The sequence below is a fragment of the Motacilla alba genome, chromosome Z (genome assembly GCF_015832195.1).
Source record: "Motacilla alba alba isolate MOTALB_02 chromosome Z, Motacilla_alba_V1.0_pri, whole genome shotgun sequence".
Classification (NCBI taxonomy): Eukaryota; Metazoa; Chordata; class Aves; order Passeriformes; family Motacillidae; genus Motacilla; species Motacilla alba.
This window is the reverse complement of record NC_052046.1, coordinates 58,716,520-58,738,888: the sequence shown is the minus strand read 5'-3', so window position 1 is coordinate 58,738,888 and position 22,369 is coordinate 58,716,520. Positions and strand designations below refer to the sequence as shown.

The 22,369-nt window shown below is 35.4% G+C and overlaps 1 protein-coding gene across 48 annotated transcripts in view; it reads right to left on the bottom strand.

Annotated features, from left to right (window-relative positions):
* Nucleotides 1-22,369, bottom strand: part of PTPRD (protein tyrosine phosphatase receptor type D) — a 1,163,449-nt gene that overhangs the window by 546,061 nt on the left and 595,019 nt on the right. For all 48 annotated transcript variants that reach the window (XM_038124763.1, XM_038124765.1, XM_038124766.1 and 45 more), the window contains one exon: nt 18,407-18,429. The gene's annotated coding sequence lies outside the window, so the exon portion shown is untranslated. The remainder of the gene's footprint in view (nt 1-18,406; nt 18,430-22,369) is intronic.

Below are 22,369 nucleotides of genomic sequence, written 5' to 3'. Positions count from 1 at the left end.
AACCAATGCATTGCTTATCTATCCATGGATAAAGGCATAGACAGAACATCCCAAGTAATAATTAACCTATGTAATTGAATAGAAGTATATTGCCATACATTCCTAACCTTAGATAGCTGTGTAATACATGATGAAATGTCTATCACAAAATTCAAACACTTCATAATAAACATTCCCCACAGAGATTCCTTATTGCTATTGCAAAGAGTCTTTATTATAGGAAGTTCTTTTGTACAAGAAGAAGATGGATTTGGCAGTTTAGCATGTTAAACTGCAGTTTTGTTGGAGCAGTATGGTTCACAAAAGATTAATATATCCCCTTGGAATATTCATGAATCAATAAGAATGTTCCCTAAGTCCAAGCAGTATTACTACTGTTGGCTAAATGAGGTGCTTTACATTCTAATGAGCCAGAACTTACTCCCCACAAACTATCTATTTTTGTAGGTGTTTATTTATTTTTTAAGGGACAGAAGAAACGTGGTCTCTTTGTTTCCTTCACCCTATGTTATATCGGACACTCTGTCTTGTGTTTTTATTCAGAGGATAAACCTTTCCTGAGACAGTCAGGTAAAATATTTGCTTCTAGCAGAAGGAAAATCAGAATAAAAACTAAGTTTCAGCTTCCAGAGGAAGTCACTGCTAATGCCATCATATGCACATTGTTAATTATAGTGGCATACTGAAAAAAGGGGATTATAAATTCTGTCTCTGTTGTGTTGAGTTAGGCTGAGTAGTTTTTTAAATTACTTATTCATTGATTCCTTACTTTTGTTTTCTGGAAGTCCAGCTTCCTAAAAACTGGCTTTATGCCTGCACAACTGAAAGTAATGCATCATATTAACATTAGCATGTTAATAAAATGAAAACTAATTAGAAACTCAGCAAACACAGACTAATCCAGATAGCAGCATCTCATTAACAGGGCAAGATACTTCTGTTGTTTTTTTTGTCTTGTGTTCATTTCAGTTAACAATTTTTAATAAGTGTTCTTTACTCAGCTCTCCCTTTAGAAATTTATTCTAGTCTGGGTGGAAGCAGTTTGATTTATTCCACCTCTCCCTGATCAGATGAGGAATGAAAACAGGAGCAATGCATCAAAGGGTCTCCTCTCCTCATTCTAAGGGTAAGTGATGATTGCTTCACAATGTGATGAAAATTTTCACTGAACTTTATTGTTACTTCAACATTTCTCTTGTTACACTGCAGTATTATTGGTTTGTTAAATACGAGATTTGCAAGGTCAGAAAAGATCATTGCATTAAGAGAAAGGGTTCTTGATTATAGAGTCACTCAATGTGTAGTGCATCCACTGGGGCTGTATTATTCCTGTCACATTGGTCCTACATGAAGGAGCACAAAGGGTCAAAGTTATCCTAAAATGTTCCAGTAATTGTACCAGAGGTGCTGTACTAGGAGTTTTATTTGGCAAGACCAAGGTCACTCAATCACATAAACTTCTGAGAATCATGGAAAGAGGCAGGATGCAGTCAAGGAAAGGGGTTTGCCTTCATTCCTACACCTCTGGCATCTGCAGAACAGTACAGAATATGTGGGAGAAGAGCTAGCAGATGATGGTAGGTGAATTTTCTGGTTAGTCATTTAGTTCCCATCTGAATTTCAAAATGCCTTGCAACAGCAATGTAAAGTTCCGGGGAAAGGATTCCAGATAAATGAGTGCTAATTGGAGTGGCCTTCTAGTAGATATTCTACAGAGTTAACCATGGGATTGCCAAGGGACAATGAGAAAAGCAGCTGTTTTTTGATACCATCTGCAAAAATGCCTATCCTACCCATTCCATGCGCTCCTATTACAGAAGAGTTACAGATTTACAGAGAATAAAACTGAAAAACTGAAATGGAAGTCTCTCCTTTCTGAATTCTGCCTGAATTGGTTACCCCCTGCTCATGTAAGTGGAGGACACAATCTGGGTATGAGTGTCTTGATTTGCTATTACTGAACTGCTAAAAGGGATAGGGAAGCTGAGCAGGAGGTGGAGCTGTTTTGAAGGTTTTAATCTGGTTTCCAGGGAAACCTATTTTTCAGTTATTTGCATGTTCAGCACATCTGGTTCATTTGGACTCTGGCTTTTTGAAAGTGATGAATGTGTCATGGGAAAAAATGAATGAAAAAATAATTTAAGGAATTAATGGGATGGAAGGAACATAGAATTATTTAAAAAATGCAGCTCTGTTTTCCCTCTCCTGTTTCTCACCCCCTCCCTTGCCTTCTTTTAAATACAAACTTTTGGAAGATATTTCTTCCATATTTTGCAAAGGCCATCAAGAATGTCCATCCTCTTAATTGAAATAATAGATTGTAAAACATATACATCTGTTTTACTATACATATATACTACTACTAAATCTGTATTACTATATCTGTTCATTTCTAACACAAGTAATGGTTATTGTCTCAAATGGCTACATTCCTACAAGGGGAAATACAGACTGAAGAGAAATGGAAATTGAACAGTATAAGAATATACTTGTGCATATGTTGACTGAAAATATTCTTATAAGAATATAAATAATTTTTTTTTTCAGAAGAACAGCTACATTAACAGATTGCTGGTAATCCAGATGTAAACATCTCAGAAAATCAAGAAAATTATCTGGTAAAATAGTCCTATATAAAGCATCTGTGAGGGAAGCCTGCACTAAAACAAGTTTTCTGTCACAGCTCCATCAGGGAAAGCTGTTGTTGTTGAAGGACTGCACCTGGTGGAAGTGACCTATGCAGATGCAGTTCGTGAAGAACTGCAGCCTTTGGAAAGGACTCACAGTTCATGCAGGACTGTCTCCTGTGGTAGAGACCACACACTGGGAACAGGGGATGAGTGTGAGGAAGAAGAAGCAGCAGAAACCTTGTAATGAACTGACTGCACCTCCATTCCCAAAAATAGAGAATTCCTGGGGAGAAGGAAGGGGTAGTGGGGGCTGAGGGGGTAAGGTGATAGGAAAATATTAAATACATAAAGGAGGTGTCCATCTAGGGAATCAATAGCACTACTTGATGAAAGCTTTGTAAAAGAGATACTGAACACTGATAATATAATGGAAAAGAAGCTCAGGTCATTCTTTCTACCAGACTTTGTGAAAACTTTGGAAAGATTTCTCTATTGTCCCAAGTCTTTGAAAGGAAAACCACAGACGAATTAGACCAAACAGAGGAGTTGGATGCTGGAATAGAATGGCATTAACTTAAGAAACCAGAAGGAACTCACACATGAAATTGTCAGGTTCCTTGCTAAGGAGTAAAAATTACTTGTTACTGAAGTCACTTGCATCTGCCAGAAGGGCTCTAGAGAGCACCTGAGAACTAGAAACAAACAGCTCTGACCTCAGCCTGTCAAAGGGTATGTAGTAAAGGTCGCTGATTGCATGGGTGAATGCAGTCTGGTGGTAAAGAGTCAGCACAGTCTCTAAAATGGGAATGGCTGCTACAATGGCTTGATAGACGTTTGAGAAGTCGTTAACCAACATGTGGGTAAAGGCTATCCAGTGATCATAACACATTCAGATCTTTCAATACCCTTGGGTACTTTCCTTTTGTTTTTTTTTTTTTTTTTTGGTTGGTTGGTTGGTTAGGTTTTTTTGTTTGTTTGTTTTTTTGCTTGCTTTTGGTTTTGTTTCCTTTTTTTTTTTTTTTTGTAGTTTTCTGGTTTGATTTTTTTTTTTTGTCCAGATGAATATTTTTCAAGAAACTGATTTATTTTAAGATTGGAGGAATTCTTCCTTTTACAGACTGAAAGAACGTAAGGGATAAATTGCAAAGCAGAGGATTTAGTGGTCATTGCACAGATTGGAGAACACTGACAGAATGTAATATTCTGGGGAATGCCAGTGATTTTGTAGTGAGACTAAATTTAGCTTAATGTCTTTTAGTGATCTCTAAGGTTTTGGAGACCATTAGAACTGAGCTTTCTTGGATAGCCAGATGCCTTACTGCTGGCAAAGAATGCTTGACACATTGGGCCTCACAACATTGAGTGAGAAAGCAAAATGATGATAGATTTCAGTGTAGATTAATGTCTAGAGAAAAAAAATCAAAACTGTACTTACAGGATGCTGATTTTGGAATGACAGGTGTAAGTCAGTAGGGATATCTTGGAATTATCATTGACAGCTTTCTGAAATCTATAATTTCTGCATAGTGGCATTCACAAAAGTCAAGAAAATGCTCATCACAATCAGAAGGTGTAACAAGAATAGGATGGAGGCTATCATTTTGGTGTTATATAAAATCCTGGTATGTTCTTATTGTGACTACTTCGTGCAGCTGTGTTCTCTGCATTTCCATGAAGTTTAAAAGGAGGTAGAAAAAGTGCAGAGCATTAGAATGAGGGAGATATTAAAGAAGTGAGACTAAAATGGCTGCAGCTCTACTGTTGAAGAGGCAAAGGCAGAAACTGGCAATAGACTGAATCAAGAAGGTGAAGCACTAATAAAAGGGCAAGAGGAGGGAGAGATCAGTTTGAAAGACGAAAATTAATTTTAAAACAGATTGCTTTAAAAAACAGTAATAAACTTCAGAAATTTGTTGCCACAGAAGGTTACTGAGGTAAATAGTATCTACAGATGCATGAAACAATGTAACAAACTTAAGACAAAATGGTAAATGGATACTAGAGAACGGGCAGGAACATGTCTTCTAACATCCCTAATTCTGCAGATGTGGATGCTGGGAAGTAGGCAAGGAATGTAACTCAAGATCAGATGCATCCCAGAATCATGAGGAAGCTAGAACATAAAGTTGCTAAGCTACTCTCTATCGTATTTGAAAGGTAGTTGCAGTTGGGTGAAATCCTTAGGGACTGGAAAAAGGGACACATCATGTCATTTTTTAAAAAAGGATAAAGAGGAGGATCCTGGGAACTACTGATCAAACCATTCCCCGTAAGGTGGTTTAGCAGACTGTCTTGGAAGACATGTCTAAACATATGGAAGACAGTGAGGGGATTATAGACAGTAAACATGGGCAAGTTCACATAGGGCAAGTCATGCCAGACTGATCTGGTGACCATTTACAGTGGAGTAACTGCATCAATTAAGAAAGGAAGAGCAACTGATGTAGTCTACCCAGACTTCTGTAAGGCTTTTGAAAATGTCCCATTCTGTCTGCAACATCGAACAGATAAGGACTGTTAGATGGATAAAAAGCTGATTGGAAGGGGACTTTCAAATAATTGCAGTCATGCCTCAGTGCCCAAGTGGAAACCAGAGATGAGTGCTGTCTCTTAGTGATCCATATGGGTGACAGTGCTACTTAAGATCTTCTTAAATGAAATAGACAAAAGGAATGAATAAGAAACTTTGAGGATTACACCAAACCACCAAGCTAGTGGTACAGTTGATTTGCCATAGGGAAAAAGCACTCTCCAGAGGGACCTTGAAGGTAGCTTGGCCAGTGGGCCCATGAGAACTTCATGAGGTTCAACAGTCCAAGGGAAAGTGCTGCCTGTAGTTCTGAGCAGGTTCAGAGGAGGGCCACAAAAAGACTCAGAGGGCTGGAATAATTATCCTGTGAAAATATGTTGTTAGAGTTGGGGTAGTTCAGCCTGGAGGAAACAAGGCTTCCAGGAGACCTTAGTGTGACTTAGTTCTGTATAGAAAGGGCTTGCAAAAATAATGGAGAAATACTTTTTACCAAAGTCTGTAGTGACAGCACAAGGTGTAACAGTTTTAAATTGAAAGAAGATAAGTTTAGACTGGCCATAAAGAAGTTCTTTACTGTGAGAATGGTGAGGCCCTGGAACAGGATGCCCTGAGAAGTTGTGGATGCCCTGTCCCTGGAAGATTTCCAGATAAGGCTGGATAGGTCTTTCAGCAACATGGGCTAGTGGAAAGTGTTCCTATCTGTGACAGGGTGATGGACTAGGTGATCTTCAGAGGTCCTTTCTAACACAAACCATTCTATGATTCTGTGACTATTAATGCATGGAATGAACTACTATTGTCACTACCAGAGGAAAAAGTATTGCACAGAACAGAGTATAGTTCTGCTTGAGTTTGGTATTTCTGATGTTCTTATGTAACTGAAGCAGTAATAACAAACTGAGATACAAAGCAATTCATTTGATTATTTATTTGATACTAAAGCTTATTATTATATGATATTATTTTAATATAATTAATTAATTAGATATAATAAATTAATTAATTTTAATAAATTCAGTTAAATAATTATTTGATATTGTTAATAATTTTAATTATTTTATTATTATTTGATACTAAACCTTTCTGTGGTTTAATAGACAAATGACATCACAATGAAAGGGGAAGAAATAAGGAGAATTGGTACAAGAAACAGAGAATAAATTGAATCTCTTTCTAACACATAATTTCATTCTTTGCTCTTTTTAGTCAATAAGGAAAAGATGAAGAAAACCTGAAATATTTCACTGTACAATACAAATTCCTAAATTTTGTATAAGCATCCTTAACATCTTCTGTAACTCTTTTCATCTCTCAATTTAAATCACCTATTAAAAATATTTTGGCCACTATTAATTTTCAAAATGTTTTTGGGCCAAGAATAAACTGTCCCACAGTTTACACCCTATTAATCTCATAATTTTTTAAACATTTTCCATGGAAAATTTTTAGATGCTTTTGATATTAAGAACAACTGGGTATTTTGAGATGCAGTTACAGAATTAGACATTTTTCTGACTGATTTATCATACTTTCACAAAACTTATCCAGAAGTATAAGTTATTTCAAAAAAATAGAAATCAGACTAGTCAGAGTAAAAATAGAATTAGTCTACTCATTTGTATTACGAAAGTTATGAAATAAAGATAAAATAACATCCATAGTAAATTTAAAAAAATGCTTTAGCTTCACTCATCTTTTAGAATCATTACTTTTATATAGTGCTATGCATGTGATATTGAATTAAACATTAGGCTCAAATGAGACATTGACAGAATGCAATGTGATACTGAAATAGCATAAAAAGGATGTGCAAAATTCCAGAATTTTCAATATGATGAGGATAAATTAGCAATGCAAACACAAAACATAGGGCTTGTGATTTGGCTTATGCTTGCAAAATTTGGGTTTTTTTAAAATCCTTTTTTATAGAGAAGTTACTTTGAATTTCATTTTCCAAATAATAACAAATTTTACATATTCCTCAACACTTCAGCTAGGCAAAGTATTATGAATGTGAAAGGAGCCTTTTTAGGAATGAAAACTAAAGGTTAACTCCCCAGTTCCATATATATATATATATATATATATATATATATATATATACACATGTGTATGGTATTCAAATATAATTTTACTTAAAGAAAAAAATAAACAACATGTTCCACTGAAATATGCAACTGCAATGTAAACAAATCATTTGTCCAGAGTGGTATGCCATTATAATCTACTATAACTGTACTTTATATGTATGTGTTTCAATATGTCAATATGCTGTTGATACAGAATCAGTTTACAGTTTGAAGATCTTGATTCTAGTGAAAAACAATGGAAAATCACACAAAATTCATTTATTCAGTTTTGAGGTAGGGAATTGTCTAGGGCTAAATATAATTTTTTGGTGGACTTTTCATGTCAGCCAAGCAACTCAGAGAAACAGAAACCAGAAGGGTTTGAAATTTCTACATAGACCACATGATTCTCATTTCAGAGCAGAAGGTTGCAGCACATGGGTGTGGGTCACTAGTTTATGCGCATAGTTGTTCACTTTTTTATTCCTTTAAAATTTTTGTTCAGAGATTAGGTTTCAGAAGACAGGATACAGATGGATATTGAAAAAAGTACCATGCAGTTTTCAGTGAAGTGGGAAAAAATATGCTCACCATATAATTAAAGTTTCTGTAAATTTAGTTTTGAAAGAGAAAAAGCTAACTGCACCTGAGCATTTCTAGTAACTGATATGTCTTTCAAATATTTTCCTAAGTTCCAGTACTTTCTTTGTCAATGAAGTAGAAGCATCAGTGATTCACAATTTTTTTTAAACAGGAACTGAACAAACTGTTACCTGCACTGGTTATTTTTTTCCTTTCTAAGTTCTAATTTAGTAAATTATTTCCTACTACAGAAAAAAAAAATGGCAAAAGGCTAATTGCAGCTATCCTGATACTCCCTTGCCTTACACTGCAGTCCAACCGATGCCCTAACACCTCAACTAAACCATGACTTTGAGGGTGATATCCAGTCTTTTTTTAAACACAGCCAGGGATGGTGACTCCACCACCTCCCCAGGCAGACCATTCCAGTACTTTATGATTCTTTCCATGAGAAACTTTTTCCTAATATCCAACCTATATTTCCCTTGGTGCAGGGGAGACTGTGTCCTCGTTCTGTCAGTTGCTGCCTGGAGAAAGAGACCAAACCCCTCCTGACTACAACCACCTTTCAGAGAGCTGTAGAGAGTGATAAGGTCACCTCTGAGTCTCCTTTTCTCCAGGCTAAACACTCCCAGCTCCCTCAGTTGTTCCTCAAAGAGCTTTTGTTCAAAGCCCCTCACCAGCCTTGTTGCCCTCCTCTGGATGTGCTCAAACACATTCTAAACTGAGGGGCCCAGAACTGAACACAGCACTCAAGGTGCAGCCCTACCAGTGCCGAGTACAGCAGGAGAATGACCTCCCTGTTCCTGCTGGCCACACTATTCCGATACAGGCCAGGATACCTTTGGCCTTCTTGGCCACCTGGGCACACTGCTGGCTCATGTTCAACCGGCTGTCAACCAGTACCCCCAGGTCCCTTTCTGCCTGGGCACTATCCAGCCACACTGTCCCCAGCCTGTTACATTGCAGGGGATTATTGTGGCCAAAATGAAGGACTTGGCACTTGGACTTGTTAAACTTCATCTTGTTAGACTCTGCCCATCCATCCAACAGTTCCAAGTCTCTCTGCAGAGCCCTCCTACTCTACAACTGATCGACACACGATCCCAGCTTAGGGTTGTCTGCAAATTTACAGTGAAAGACTCAATCCATGCTGCCAATGAAGATATTGAACAGAACTGGCCCCAGCACAGATCCCTGAGGGACATCACTGGTAACTGGCCGCCAGCTGGACGCAGCATCATTCACCACCATTCTCTGGGCCCATACTCACTAATCATGAAGCTCTAATTACCTGGACCTGTTAACATTCTGATAAATGGAATATTAGACATCTTATTTAGATTAAAATGACCCTCAAGACTACCAAAACGTACATATGAAAATCCTGCAATGACAGGAAAATCTTCCATGGCTGTGTTATATTTCTTTTCCTCCTATTTTGCAAGTTTTTTTCTTTCAAATGAAAGGGAGATTAGGAAAATTTCAAAATGGTGTTTGCCATGCATTTCCAGGGTAGAAACAGTTCCTCTAATACCATAAATTTCACAGTCTACTGTGTTTCAGGGATTAGTACCATTCTCACTTAATTTCAGCTATAGCACTCAAAAGCAAACTGTAGTCTCCTGATATTATTACAATATAATGATTAAATGCATTGTAGGAGCTGTAGACAACCATTTGTCATGTAGATATTAATTCCCAGCTTTCCCTTCCCTCATCATGAGAGGAGCAGATAAGAAATATTTCTAATGCTCTGAATTGTTAAGCTGGTGTCTCCAGCTGCTCTAGTTCACTATTATGGAGCTGAGGTACCAAGTTGTGGTACCAAGCTTTTGCCCATTGTAGTTTTCCAAGTGGTGTCTATCATGGAGAATCTTACAGATAGAATAATTTCTTAATCATTATTGCATTCTTCATCGATGACTGTGTGTGTATAGTAGTACTGTGGGTGTACATTTAAAATTAGCTTCTACTCCCTTTTTTAGCTTCTCAGCAGAAAATGGAAAAAAAATTCCATTGCTCTTTTACCACAACTTCTGTTTGCCTTCAAGTAGCCTACTATAGAAGAAAGAAAAGGAATAGAAATTGAGAGTAAAGTGGCATTTTAGACTCTTTTCTCTTTAGGCTTATTAAAATTTACAAAGACACAAGTGAAGATGAGAAGAAAGTATTGCTTCAGGTTGAGTTCAATTTTTTTAGAGGCCTTAGTTAAGGTTGTAAGACCATTTTTATGGTACTACCTAAAGCAGCTTCTAAATGCAATTAGCCTAAAAAAATCCGTTAATACTGGTCCCAAAACACAACACTAGTGTTTTGTTGAAATATGTGACAAAACCCTGCTAAACCAAGACTTGATTTCAAGTTTCTGTATAGATAATTTCAAAGACAAATTCAGACAATTTCAAAGAGATCTTATGGCTATTTTTAGGATAATATTCTGATATAATGCACTTTAATTTCTGTTTTAAATTGACTGTAAATCACAGAAACTATTCAGAACACTGACAGATGTATGCCTTCTCTCACAGAGCCACTGAATGACTGCTAAACCTCACCTGTCATATAAAGATGGGAACTTGTGTCAGTAGATCACAACAATTACAATAAGCAAATAAATACAGCCAGAATCAAAATCTAGTCAATGGTTTTGCTACATGAACAAAGGCTGCTGACAGCAGCAAATATAAGCACATTTTTGTAAATGTGAGCCACTGGAATATTCGTATTTGAATTTAGTTTTCAAAACAAAGATTAGATTATTTTTAATTGTGTGCAGCTTATAACTGACACCAGCTTCTGTTGATTTATTTTATGCCTTTTCAAGCATATCTCTGTTTTGAATAATCCCTTTGTTAACAATACTTGCATTTAAAAACTAATCTAAAAATTTCACCGATTTTCCATGTATGCATAAGCCTGCATAAAATCATTTATGTTGTCAGAAGAATAGAAGCATGGAATTGACAAACATCGCAGATAGGTAAATTATCCATCCACAGACAAGTGCAGAGAGAAAAAGATATAGATGTGCAAGGATAAGAATTTTTTAACTCATCAGCATTTGAAAGAACAAACAATAAGCCACTCACGGCATTTTCATGCCGTATATCACAGTACTTGCAATGGGTTGGCAATAAATCATCTCGATTAAAGCTCATGTCTAGATGCTAATAGCCAATTACTGCATTAGTATTTAAAGGTAGAAAATATGTTGTACTACTTTAAAGATATATCTATTACACTTTATGCATGTCAACTAGGCTATTTTCCTATGTAGTTCAGCTGCAAATTTCAGATTGAAACAGAAGTTTCAATCTACTTATTGGGAGCAAGTTTTGTTTAAAGTTTTTTTTCTGGCAAAAGTCAAGTGGTAATACAGTATGTCTCCTCAAGTTTCATTCTGGCAATTACCATAAAAGATGGAATATAAACACCCAAGCTGACTATCACTCTTTAAGGAAAGCATCTTCATTTTTACTTGAAGGCTCACTAAATAAGATGTGATAACAGGCAAGATGTCACTCTCAAGTCTTATTGCTTTCTCTTCTTTAAGAACTGAATAATTACTGATATAATTCAAAAAGCAAGCCTATCATTCTCTTATTATTTTTGGAAAAAAGATGAATGCAGAGATTGGGGGCTGACTAATAGCAAATAAGGGAGGGTAATTTTTTTTTTTTTTTAATCTATAAAAGCTGTAGACTAACAGGTAAATTAAATCCCCTTAAAAATTAGAATTCCTGACAGCTGCAAGAACAACAATCTACAATGGCGGTAGCCAGTACTATGCAACACTGAACCATGTAATTTACATCTTAGTGAAATTAAACGTAGTATAATGGCTTAGCTTCCAGGCAACAATGCTATTAAATTTGCTGTAGCAGATTATGACATCATCTGAAACCCCAGGATACACTTTCAAGCCAGCTATTATGCTTGTAATATATACTGCTTTTCTGGTTAGTTTTTCATTTAATTCATTGCAAGGATTATATATTTCAATGGCTGCACATGCTATCCAGCAGAATGGCTCTAGAATATCGGTGAGCCACAGTTATGTCACTTAGGGAACAGAAGTGATATTATTATAAGGGAAAGGAGGTCAGTAAATGACTTGGTAACGCTCAAACAGTACTTGTTAGAACTGCAATATGCCTTTTCTTCACTTTTCTTATCCAAGATGTCTTTTATTTAGCCAAAAAATCCTTCTGAAGTTCTATGTTTTTAAATTTCTGCTGTTATAAAACTGTGTGTTTAGTAGACTAAAGAGATTAAGATGCAAGATAAATAAGGGGATTTTGTGTGCCAAGAATCTGGTGAAGACCCTAGATGGATGTGAAAGCAGTTTTCCTTATTGACAGGTGCACAACAATCTTACCTAAGAAGATTTTCTGTGATCAGGGCTCCACCAAGTGATTGCCTCAGCTGCCTACTGGTCTGGGCTCTAGTTCTCTGATGAGCTGCCAAGAGCAGTTCTTGAATGATATCAAGATGGGTGGAGCAAACTGCTATAAGCTATGCATTCTTGAGCGGTGAGAATAATAAATTATGTTCTTGTCAATGTTTAAATAAATGTTTAACTGTACTCATCCAAGGAGTGGGTGAACCTACACGGGCAGCAATATTGTGTATGTGCATAGAAGTCAGAGACAGATTATCTTCTTAGGGGCAATATTCAAAATTTCTAAAATAACCAGTGTCCAACTCACTGAACTTAGCAGCCCCCCATCTCCTTTTCATGCCATCAAATTCAAAAATTGTGTGCCAGAAAATTTTATATGAGGTACCACAATATTGAAAAGTTATGTGTTCTCTAGCTCTATAAACAATTGTATGCATGTCATATGTTTCTGTATATGGCTTAAGGGCAGGCAACCAGATTTCCATGTAACTTTTGACTGGATAAGCTGTTTCTTAGTAACAGATTAGTATTGATTTCAGTGCCAGAAGTCTTACAGAGCTAATCTTTATTGCCACTGAGCAGGTTTATCAAAAGTTACATCCTTCTCCTTCCATGTCTTTGGTCCATGCCAGTGCCTCAGTTGGTTAATTAGTTACTGAAATGTGGATGTATTTTCCCTCTTTAGTGTTAATCTGCAAGAAAAGTGTTTTATTTAAATATGCCCCCATTTTTTTCACTGAATCAAAGGCGTCAGTCACACTGTTGATAGTTTGCTTTTTGAACACATAGATTTGTTAAAATAAAAGGTGTTCAAATTATAGCTGGATCACAATTCATAATCAAACTCACTGATTATGTACTTTGTACTTTGATTCCTGTGGCATAAGCAAAATATTTTTCTAAAAGTCACAATAGTAATTGAGATGTACACTGATGTTTTTATAGCCTACTCATCTGCTAATATGTTATTATTCCATTGGCTTCTAAGTAAAAGTAGAGTAAAAGTTCTTGACTGTGGATATTTTTATTTGAAGTCTCATAGTGTTGCTTTTGCATGTTGTACTCCTAAGGTGGAAGAATTGTCCTTTCACTAGAAATAACTGAGACATATGCTCTAAGAATGCACCAAATGCAAAAACAGACATAGAGGTGGTCTGAAGGCAGTTCCTCTTCAGTGCCATCAAATCTTTATTTTGACAAGTCTTCTTTTGCCAAACTAGTCCTATTTACTTGCACCACTGGCTGAAAAAGGCCAGCTGAAGTGGTTTTACTAGAGTCAGAAACGTAATTTTGTCACTCCACTGAGATGCCTATTACAGAATGCTCTTAGAACTTCAAGCAAGGCGAAAAGACTCTGCGTGTGTGTAATCTCTGGGTGAAGGTCAATGGAGGGCAAGTTTCCTACAACTCATGAAGAGTACTGAAGTAGCTAGTGAATGCTACAGCTCTTTCAGCTGCTGTAATTGCCTAAGTAACAGCAGCTGATTAATCTGTATTTTTATATGACTTCTTTCACCAACTAAGTACATTTTCTGCATAGACAGCAGTGTTTGTAGATAGAAACAGTGTATGAGTGAGCTGAGTTTTGCAATGAGAAAACAAAAACATTCCAGGAGAATTTTATCTTTACCCTTAATAAAAACAAACAATCAATCAAACAAATTCGGGATGAATCTCAAATTTCTAAAGCATTTGATAATAATTAGTAAACAAAACCACTTCTCTCCCTGCTCAAAAAAAGAAAAAAAAAAGGAGGAAAGAAAAGGAAAGCTCTAAACTTGTTCAGGAAGAGAAACTAGTAACATTAGCTCAGCGAAACCTATTGCACAAACGCAAAACTAGACAGTGACAATTGTATTTACAATTATTACAGAAGAGAAACAAATATCTGAGAGACTGATGGGCAGCTGTCCCTTTCTGCTATTGTTCACAAAGTTGCTTTTAAACAGGCTCATAAGAGAGATGTTGCAGAGTCTCAAAAGCAGACAGGTATAAACAGCGAAATCAATGTCCATAAGCAAAGCCCAAAAGATACAATCCTTTTAGCCTAGACTGCTTCCTTCTTTGCCTCCACCCCTGCCAGCAATGCAATGTGTTACTAAGCCATTTTGTAAATTCTTTTATATTTCTCCTCTTATTCTATTCATTCTTTGGTAGCTGTTGGTATTAAAACTGATGCTTGCAAAACTGAGTGAGTTGATTAATAGGTATTTTATACATCTGGTATTTCCTCATAAAAGACTGGTAAACTTATTTCAATTATCATACCACCAGCAAGGATGCAATCTGTTCACAATGGCTGTTTACGAGTGGCTGCTTTGGGTAATGGCTGTTTTCTTAGCATGGGAAATGAAATATAATATTATTAAACAGAGATATGCAGAATAGTGTGTCAACTTATCCATCTTCCTGATGTTTATAGGCCTAATTTTTTGTAATGTTTATTTTATTTTATGGGACCAAACGTTAAAGTATCACTTATTTGAAAGCATCTAATTTCTTTTATTTTGGTTTTAATGTCCTTGAATATTAGCATCCACAAATTCATGTGCAATCAGTGCAGAAAACCTGTGGTAGGTAGTCTATTAATCCTATTTAGAGAAACATGTTGTAATGAGAGAGATAATGAACCAAGGAGTTTAATTTTTTTATGTTTTACCCACAAGGCTAAGGTTGTCTTCTTTGGTGTTTTTTTTTTTAAACAAATCACCTGTAAAATGTCTTAAAATGATGCATGATCATCTCAAAATTGCTATGAAAATACAGTGTGGATAAGAAAGCAGGAAGTACAAATGCAAGATTGGATGGTAAAGAAATAGACATGAACATTGTAAAGATTTTAAACATAACAATAATTAAAATTATGCTAGATTAGAACCTCAGGTAGTGAAAAAAACACTGTGATAAAAATTCAGCTTCTTAGGAATCATTAAAGTACAAGTTATTTATTTTTTAACAGGGAAAGATTTTTTTAAGATTTGCAAATCTACCCATCAAACAATACCTTCTTAGATTTCAGTAAATGATATTTGAAATGCTAAATATATCAGAGCACTTTCATAAACCTCTTACATGTCTAACAGAGAGAGTATCTCTTTCAGATACTCAGATATTTAAGTCTATCATATAAAAATTTGAATTTTGATTAAAGTTTAATTTGGGGGAATGAGAGAGAAATGCACATTTCTTCAAAATATAAATGGATAATGAAAATATAAATACTTCTAAAATTTTAAAAATATTTAAAAACGAATGTTCTTCAACAAATGATATCTCAGAATTTATGCAGACCTGGAGACACAGAAAACAAAAATCACATAGATGCTCCTGCCAAGTAAAAATTTCTTGCTGCCTGCCATTACAGAAATCACTGCTGCTAAGAGAACTATTTAGTATGGAATATTCCCTTTATTTTCTTTTCTCATAGCAAATGAACATATGCTGAATGCTTTGGTGTCTGCCACCATGTGTTTTTTCCCTCTTCACATGTAAACCTTGACGGCCAGTAGTGATACAACCTGTGCTCTGCTGTCAGCTTTAACCTGCACTGCAAGTCTGCTGTTCCTCCTTAGAGTAAATGGGGATGCATTCTGCAGCTTTTTTGATAATATCTTCTTCCCCCTCACACAATTATTCTCACAGTATTTGGTTCTTGTAGGCCTCAGCTTCTCAGCAATGTCTTAATACAAAGCAATAGCTGTGGATTTTTCATGAGGAGCTATATATCTAGTTACCTAATATAAATACTATCAGGTAAACAGTTTCAAAAGCACTAATGTCACTCCTACTGAAGGCAGGCTGCTCAAAACCTGCCACTGAAGTTTTGCCACTGAAAGCCTTAGATTTTTGAAGCCAGATTGGCTTTACTAATGCTTACCTGAGCTCAAACAACTTCAGCTACAAAGGCTACCTAAGATGTCTCTTTGCTTATTGCATAAGGCTGGTTCCTTTTGATTGTTGTTTTTGATATGAAATTAATGAGGTTTTTAGTCTCTACTACATAGCCAAAGGTGCTGTAAGGACAAAGAAGGGAGGTTAAAAGGACCATTTAAAAATAAGAAATGCATTGAATACATTAAATTTATTGGGTGAAACAATTTAATGAAGAAAATACTAATTAAATTATTAAAATCTAGATTGCTAGTAATTAAAAAGGCTGTTGCTATGCAACCAAAATGATTTTTATGACAGAGTGCAGGAATATATTTGTTAAGTATGCTGGTATTTCACTTTGACCTTTTTCAGTCATAAACCTGCCCAAACTGTCTGTAAATGTATTTTTGAGAATGAAAACATTAAAGATATCTGCAGGATGAAGAAGCAGAAAGACTATTTGAATTAGTTATTGGCTTTTATTATTGTTAAAATAATCTGTAAGATAAAAATAGAATCTGTAAGATAAAAATAGATATGCATATACAATTATCTATAGAACTTCTACGCTGATATTTCATCATAACTAATGGGTTTATTCCTATCCCAAACACAGGTCCTGATCCTAAAGACATGAAAACATTAATTTTTATAATGTAGTGTGTGAGCTAACCTGCCCTCTCCTGAAGGTTTTAAATAACAGTTAATCTATTACTTGCATCAGAAACCTAAGTAGCAGTTCATAATAACTGAGACAAATTTTTGATTTTACGTGGCATACTTAGTCTAAGATGTGTGCTGATTTCTGCTATAGTATCAACTATTACATGGGACATTTCTGTTGCCGTCATGTTACATTGATATATGGAAGAGAGAATACCAGTATGTAGATAAGGAGTGAAATACAAAAGAATATTGTTAGGGCACACATATCATTCTATTAAGAAGCATAAATTGTGTTCAAAATATGCATAGAGTGCTTCCACATATACCCCACAGTCAGGCAAATTCTGCCTTGGGCTGTGCTTTACAAATGGGAGGGAAATCTGGTTTGCTGGACCTGAAGGACTCAGCTGAATGGTTAAGTCAGTTATTTCTTCAGGTTGATTACTGGTCATGTGACCAACCCAAACTAAATTTTCTTTAATTCCTTATAGTCCTACATTTAAATCACAAAACATTATAGATTTTGCTTTGTGGATGCAGATTCCTTCCCACTGATATCTGAGCCAGAAAACTGGAGGGAATCTGAATTGGGTCTAACCAACTGGCTCCTTGAGAAATGCTGGATCACCACCAGCACCCCACATCCAGAAGCAAAGGGTTTGCTCTCTGGTTAAATCCTGTTCTCTGCACTGTCACTTACTTCCTCTTCTTTGATTTTTCAGTAAGAGAGTGAACAACAGTGATTCTTCACCAGAATGGATTTTTTTTTTGCACATATGAGGTCCTGTTTGCCCTTTCCTTTCTTTTTTTAATGACTTCCTTAATTTCCAAATAAAAAATTATTATTGTTTTCTAGATAGCTTCTCTTCAAACAACCACTCAGAATAGGTCTTAAAGCCTCTTTTCAGATGCTGGAGCAGAGGAACTATAAGATCTAAAGACAGTGTATCAGTAGGGTGGAGAGATTTATAAAAGGAACTCTGGGACATTCACTTGTAATTTGTGCAGCAATATGTAAGATTCTATACACTCTTACCCTTCCATGCTAGAAATCTAGGTGGAAACAGAACGTTCTCTCTATATCTTAGTTAATGGGTGCTTCTAATTCTGTCAACATAATTACAAAAGAACATGTTGGTTTCTATATGGGCGTCCTGAAAAAATCCGTTTTATCTTGAACTGTCTTTCATCAGAAGCACCATCTTCCATCTCTTTTTTGTTTAAAGACAATTTTGAATTTTTATAAAGAAAAAAGAGTGTGTTCCACTGCCCAGTGAAGTTACAACTCCCTAAAATCTTTCTGTTTCCCTGGCCTCCAGATAAAAGTAAAAAAAAAAAATACAGAAAAACTTCATAATTACTGGAAAAACACAAGTTAGAATAAAATATTGTACTTCAGAATTATTTATAAACACATAAAAGAAAAAAGGTCCTTTTAGATGAAAATCTTATTGAACAGACCAATGGCAGGAAGAATCCACAGTACTTCTCTATATTGTGGAAAAGAGATTTTTTGCTGACTGTAAACCTTCTCTGTAAGTTGCCATAGTGAATAACTGCTAGATGCAAATCACAATAACATCACAAAGCTTTAGTACCCTTGGCTTTAGTAAATTAGTTAAATTATCCAGTAATAAAATGACTTTCCTACCTCAACTTTGTGAATTCCAACTCCTGTTACAAAAGAGAGAAAGGAAAAGATTTTCAGAGAAGGGGACAGAAAGAAAGACATTTGACATTGTTTAGCAAGTATTTCACAGAAAACAAGTTCACAAGTTTGATTAGAATAAAGATTATATAAAAAAGAATGTTCCCATGTTATAGAGAATAAATATTTTTCCTATATGTAATCTCCAGCTATAAGAAGATTTTGCAATTCATTAAAATATTTTTATGACAGCTCACTGCATAAAGTAAGGTATTATCATAGGAGAGAATGATAACTACATCAATCTGTGCTCCAATTTACAGATAACAAAGAAATTTTAAAAATACATGAAACTGAAGTTCAAACGTACTTTAAAAAAGTCACTAGCATGAAGTTTTAGCCCCATCTTTCAATCAACTAAGCAATAAAACAAATTAATTTTTTTTTAATGTTAATATATGGTTCTTGAAGTTTCTTTCTCAGTCATTTTATCAGTCATCCTCATTTCAGTTCTGACTTGTTAATATGTCCTGCCATTCCTGTGTACTCTACTGCTGCTGTTGCAATGACTCTACATCATACACTTTCATAGCAGTGTCAGAAGTCTGAAATATTAGGGAATAAAAATGAGGAAAAACACATTCTAAAAATAATTTTTAATAAAATATGTCAGAAGTGAAATTTATCTACTACAAACCACAAACAGTTACAAGAGATTTCCAAGAGGATTTAAATCTGTTTAGCTCTGAAAATTTCCTAAACTACATAGTATAAAAGCCACAATCTTGACTTTTTACATAAGAAATTTATTCTCCTTGTCAGTTCCTTCCTTGGAGTTGGAGTGAGAAAAACTTGTAAGATATGGTAAGAAGGGTATAGGTGTAGGATTTAAATTTTTTCTCCTATTTTGATGGTCTCAGGCACTATCCATACCAATATCCATATCATATTACATATTTGACATTCTTTAAATTAGTTTGTGCACCAAACTACAGTCCTCTGTGAATTTTAGGAGGGATTTAAAATATAAAGAAAAAGTAATTTTCAATTTCTTTTTGACAATTGACAATTGACAGCTGCAGCTGTTAGTAAATGACCAGGTAAAATCTCTATACAAGAGAAAAAAAGTCCAAGTCATCTGGATTACAGGTTTTTGTTTGTTTTTTGGTTTGGTTTTTTTTTTTTTTTTAATTTTATCATTAATCAATGGGTTATACTTGACATCTTTTCAAATCTATATTTTGGAATGTAGTCTGCAACAGATGATCATGATTTTATTTTATGTAAGGCAGTGCCCTGCAATAACAGTCCTTACAAGGTTTAGACTCTTTCAGAAATCTACTTCATATTTATGTTTAAATAAAGCAGACGAATATCATCTTCTTTCCTATTAACACCTCTGCAGGAGATTAAAAAAAAAACACTCTTCCTTTGTATCCTGTCACTTATTTGATATAGTTACAATACTGTCAGAAAAATTCTCAAAGCCTTAAGGAAACGAGCAAGTTTGTGGAATTAGGATTTCATATTTTTGATGAACCTGAACTAATCTGGTAAACTCCTTAAAACATAATCCTACCACTTTTTTCAAACTGTTGCTTAGACTCAATATCATGTTTCCCTTCAAATAACAGCTCTCTGGAGTATTATATGGATTTTTTAATATTTTTATTCATTTGCTTTACTTTTCTAAAAATACATCTCATAGTTTGAAAAAGATTGCCTAAGAAGGCAGGGCAAACAAGTGGTGTAAGATCCTGTAGACTTTACTAATTTTGGAATCAATTTTTCTGTGGTGTTTCTCCAGTTCTGCTGAAAATCCTAATTACAGCATTCACAGATTTTTTTTCTTTTTATGGATGGTAAGATCACTTGTTGGTTGTTGGTTTTTTGTTTTTATTTTTTTTGGTACTTTGAGCTTTAGCATGTATCAGCTTATGGGCTATATTTCATCTTTATCTGTATAGCCAGTTGGAGTCAGTATTGAAAATTAATTTGATTGAGCATAGCAGCCACATTGTGCAGAATATAATTCAGTGAAGAGACTAGATAATAATATGACAGTTACAAATAATTAAGGAGAAAATATCACCAAGAAAGGAAAGAGATAGGTTTGTTTGATAGTGTCAGGTGTCTGAATGCACCGATCCCTGTGTAAATGAATCAGAGGTTTCTAAAAATATTGCTGATAAGGAAGACAAAACCTAACAGACCCCTAAACTGAAGTCAATACTACACCCTCTGGTAGAGTGATGTACTCCTCTGAGATGACCTGCTTTGGAGTGTCCAGGACCCTCAACACAAGAAAGATGTTGACCTGTTGGCAGCAGTCTAGAGTTGGTACTTTGATTTTAGGGGTTTAAGCAGGTTGCCTGTGAAGACAGGCTGAGAGAGCTGGGGCTGGTCAGCAGGGAGAGGACCTTATAGTGGCCTTTTAGTACCTACTGGGAACCTACAAGAAAGCTAAAGAAGGTCTTTTGACAAGGGCACATAGTGACAGGACAAAAGAGAATAACTTTGAGATAAAGGAGTAGGAGATATAGGGGTGGTGAGGCACTGGAACAGATTGTCCCAGAGATGTTGGGGGCTCCCCATTGCTGGAGGTGTTCAAGACGAGGCTGGGTGGGATTCTGAGCAAACTGGTCTAGTGGAAGTTTTCCCTGCCCTTGGAAGAGAGGATGGAACAAGGTGAACTTTAGGGTCCCTTCCAACCCAAACCTTTTCATGATTATCTGATAATGAAGTTATTGTTGGAAAGCTCTTGTCAGTGACACTTAAGGAGAGTCATACTAGACGCTATTAAGGCAGGATCATTATCTGTGTATCATTACACGGCAAAAATTACAGTGACTGAAATATCAAGTGTAGAGTCAAGTGCCACATTTCTCCTATTACATAGAAATATCAAGTTTTCATGAGTTCAAAAACATCTTAACAAGTCATTGTGTTTCCTCTCACTTTTCTTTATTTGTATTTGTGTTGACTTAGCTTAAAGCAGACCTGGCCTTATTCCTTTTTTCTCTGCTTAGAACTGTATTTCATGCTTATTCTGATCAGTCAGAAATCGAGAAACAGAAAACACGGAAGATTTAATTTTAAGTGAATGATTGTTTCTTTGAATATTTCTTACATGTCGTGGGTATCTCTTCTCCAATGTTTTGCCATTCTAGCTATTCACAGAACTTTTGCTGTGGATCATTAAGTTAATGAAATAACTTCAAAAGAAAATGTGCCTTTCCAAGCCTTTCCAGACACAATTTTGATACTGCACTTGCTCTGTCATTGGAATATTGACTATCACAGCTTCACTGCCTATGAGATTGGATTAGGATTCTGGAAATAATTTTTTTTAAAGGGTAGAAATTACATGGGGCTTAAAGTGTTTTAGATAATGAGTCCTTGGATGATCCCATCTTGCATGCTGCCTGCCTTCAGTTCAATACTTGGATCACAAAACTAGCAATCCTCCCTAGCTAATGGAGTTTGGAGTTATGAAACAATGTAAAAGCTCTGATTAACTGAGGAGCTATAAACATCTTTGGGCTACTTCTTCTGCACTATCATCTTGTACTCCTACTTGTCTCTGGGTCTGTAGTATCAGTTTGCTTTCTTGACTTCATAATCTATATGTTCTTTGACCCTTAATTATAACAATTCTAATGGAACTTCAAAATCTGGATGTCTATAGCCCTATTAATTTTACACAAGAACAAAACTCACTGGGGGAATTATTGGATCATTATTTCGCTTCATGTAATAAGAATTATGTTCAATAAGTAATTGCAGTTACCTTTAATTCCAATTTCTTATCAATTGACACCCTTTATTTGCAAAGATATTTTTGAATTATTTTTGTTGTCTTTTTCAAATTTATTCAGAAATTCAATTCAGTGATTTTGGGATAGACTGGATTGCAGATTTTAAAATTTAGTTTGATTTTTTTTGGCAAATTCAACAGTCAAGATA